At 37.4% G+C, this 3,887-nt stretch overlaps 1 pseudogene; it reads right to left on the bottom strand.

Moving 5' to 3' along the window:
- Positions 1-942: 942 nt before the first annotated feature.
- LOC105004666 overlaps positions 943-3,887 on the bottom strand; it is a 5,866-nt pseudogene continuing 2,921 nt past the window's right edge.

The following is a 3,887-nucleotide window of genomic DNA, read 5'->3' as shown; positions in this document are numbered from 1 at the left end:
GTGGGTGGGCTATAGTCCGTGGGGTCACAAAGAGTCGGACATGACTGAGCAACACACATCCTAGTTTTGTTTCCTAAGAGTTCCAAGCAGATCATTCCAATTTTACAAAAGAAACAGACATGGAAACCTTGTCCTTGTAACTAGTCGTGTCATGATAGAACTTTGACTTATACAAAGGCTCAGTGGGTTATGGGAAAAAACACTACATTATATGGGGCTTCCCTGGTAGCTCAGACAGTAAAGAATCTGCCTGCAATGTAGGAGACAGGGTTTGATTCCTGGGTCAGGAAGATCCCTGGAGAAGGGAATGGCTAACCACTCCAGTATTCTTACCTGGAGAATTCTATGAACAGAGGAACCTAGTGGACTCCAGTACATGCAGCCACAAAGACTCAGACACTACTGAGCAACCAACACTTTCACTTGTTTCTTTTCATGTGTTAATTAAAATAGAGAAAAAAATAAAGTTAGCTTTTCCCAGGTGTAAGTGCATATTTAAAGTTTCACATTATAAATTAACTATACTTCAATAAAAGAATGGTCAAAAAATTTTACAGTAAGCAAATATACCTCAAATGAAGATTTTCCCATATTTCTAGAAAATGCTGAACATAACTTATGAATGAACTTTATATCTGACCTTATTTTTTCAGTAAATGCAGTTGTGAAAATTGAGTTACAGATTCTTCCCTTTTAACAATTATCCCCTTCCCATGTACCTCTTTCTAAGATCAGTCTAGACAATTTGGCACACTGAGGCAGCAATGTTCAGAAGGATAACCTCCCCCATTTTTACCTTTAGTCTGAAGTTTTAATATCAAAATAAGGTCTTAAAATGATCCTTTCACAAATACAAGACTGACTGATGTTGCAATATTAGTTCTTTGTCAAAGGTTATATTCTTCTGTCCTCTTCTGCAGTCACCACCCATCAGCCCCTCCTTTAAAGATCAGCTTTTTTCTCCCAACATCTACATGCCACTCATTGACTGTCCAGGTAGGTTTAGAGAACTAAGCTCCACGGTGGTATCACATGCCTGAACACCTGAGCTGGTCCTCGTGTTCTCTACACATCTAAGAGGATCTTGGAGAGGCAATGATGGAACTCCTCACCACAGTCATGTCTGCTTTTGCTCCAGGTCTCATAGCCCCTGTTGTGGTGGTTGCAACACTTTGTCAGGGAAGAGATGCTCATGTCAAGATGAACACCAAACAGTGGACAGACACATCCATTTGAGGGGGTGGGGGGGGGAGGGCGGTCAGGGAGGTTTATAACCATAACACAGGAAAGACTTCAGTTGCTGCACTTCTACTGGCAGAGCCCGATCTCGCTTCCCAAGAGAGATCCAAGGTGGCATTCAAGGATGTGTCTATCTTGCAAATACTCTTCCAGATGGTCTTCAAGGTGGCCCTCCAGTCAGTGGTCTGAGCCTGCTCCTGGCACCTGAAAGCGGTGGTCAAGGGGAGGAGGAGCAGGGCCATCTGTGCAACGTGGGGTGGCACAGGGCCCCAGGGTCCCCAGAGCCCCACAGAGCCCGCAAAGCACCCCAGGCAGCAGCACAGGCCTCCCACATGGCTTTCACATCAACTCTTTATCATCCTCTAAAGATAAATATGTGAGTTATCTAAACCAGCTTTCCAGAGCACAGCATCACGATTTCCACCTAAGTTGTCAGGATAACCTTTTGAACAGAGGCATGGATCCTGCTACTAGGAGCTTTACCCAAAGCCAAAATCTCCCCTGTACAACACACAGCCATTTTCTAAAGACACATTCACATCACGTCCAAGCTCTTTTATCCTTAGAACAAATTCCCAATAATAATCACTAAACCTGTGCTCCATTTCTTTGACACATTTTTCCTGGTTATTTCAGGTAACCTTTATAAGCTATCAAATATTACTACTGAGATTATTTTAGGTTAATTTGTCTTCTCTAAATATGACTTTGTTTACAATAAAATCACCACATTCATTCTTTATATGAATGACTTTTAAGTACTCTCTCATATGAGGCATCTTCCTCTTTTCCGAGGCCAGTTTGAAGAAGAAACCATACCTTATATCTAGAGATTATGAGGTATCTCATTCTCAACATTGGATTAGGAACTAAGGCTCTCTAAAAATGCCACTGATATAGTCCTACCAGCAATTTTCTATTATTGCCCTCTATTATTTAACCAGTAAAACAAACCACTTTAAAAACAAAGAAAATGAAAAAGACATTGAGTAAACAAGATTCACAAAAGATTTCTATTACTTTTTTTGGATGCATCAAATATGTAAATAAAAGACTCCCTTTGTCAAGTATTTTGACATAGAATCAGATTTTTTAATATATTTTAAAAGTCTAATATATATATAATTATAGAATATGTTGTGCTTTTCCTGAAATGCCAATTTTTAACAATTTTAGAAATTCATACACCATTGCAAATTTTAGTGAAATGAAAATATTTTAGAGTAGCAACCTAATAAGTCAAGCTAATAACATCAATTCTAGAGAATAATCTGATAGTCAAAGTAAATACACCTGCATTTAATAACTTTCTAAACCTGTTGCTATATATACTCTAGAGAAATCCTCCAAAGGTTCATAAGGAGATACTTTGGGCCTGTTGACTGCAGTTTTGTATGCAGTATCAGAAGGACTGAGGCAACTACTCACCCATCTCTGGGGGGAAAGGCTAAGCAAAAGGACACGTGAGCAGGGTTTGGGATGCCATGGAAGAGTTAGACAATGGACTAGATGAAGCCAGCGATATGACTGGATCATATGATTTTAATATAAACATGATTGGAACAAGTGAGAAACAAAATGAGGTCTATACCACAATAACATATTTTAATTACAAATACATGCCCATCAACATTTACATAAGGAAAACTTATACACATAAAGACTAAAGAAGCATAAACTCTATATATATATATATATATATATACACACACACACACACTATGCATACACACACACACACACACACACACACACACACACATATATATTTGGATGCGACAACACAAATTGCAAAAACATACTGAATTTACTAAGCACTGTTAGTGATACCATGGTTGTATTTCTCAAATTACATTTATATACTATATTATTGAGCAAATGAATAATATATATGGTTGGGTGTGAGCATTTTCATTGGGAAAGACGGGAGATACAAATGTAGAAGGGAAAATGGTGAGAAAGAATTTAGCATTGAATTTTAATTACTGGTATTAACATGAACTCATATTTTCTAAAATATGTGTATATTTTAGTGTTGTCCACAGAAATAGCCCAGGAGTGACAAGACCTTAATGGCAATTAACAAACCCAGATCTTGGTGCCTATGCCCACTTCTCAACAAAATAAACCGTGGCTCCTTGGAGTAATTTCTCCAGGACAGAGAAAGTACTGATGAATAAGTACTTGATGAATAAGTAACTTGTTGAACCAGAAAACACTTAAAGAGATGACAGGGTCATATCAAAAATCACCTAGAAGCCACCTGAATGGATTCCACATTCCAAATTTAGGTCAACTTGAACATTAAGAAGAAAAATCATAGCAAGGGATGTTGACACATTGAATCTTAAAAAATGAATGGATCAAAAGAGGAGGGGGGTTATCTGAAACAGAATATATATATATATATAAACCACTTTTTTTGTACATCTGAAACTAACACAATATTTTACATCAACTATACTTTTAAAAAAAAAGAATGATGAAAGACTCTTCTTTACAGATGAATGCTAGGAAAATAGTTAGAAAATAATTACTTTGCAACTACCAAGAGACAGACTAAGAAGATGATAGACCAAAGAGGACATGCTAACAACTGCTAATCTAAATTCTTCATTTTATTCACCTTTCAATATTTCTACAGCTTT

Source organism: Bison bison, unplaced genomic scaffold (genome assembly GCF_000754665.1).
Source record: "Bison bison bison isolate TAMUID 2011002044 unplaced genomic scaffold, Bison_UMD1.0 scf7180017864481, whole genome shotgun sequence".
Taxonomy (NCBI): Eukaryota; Metazoa; Chordata; class Mammalia; order Artiodactyla; family Bovidae; genus Bison; species Bison bison.
The sequence above is the reverse complement of the archived record's forward strand: the minus strand, read 5'-3'. Positions and strand labels throughout refer to the sequence as shown.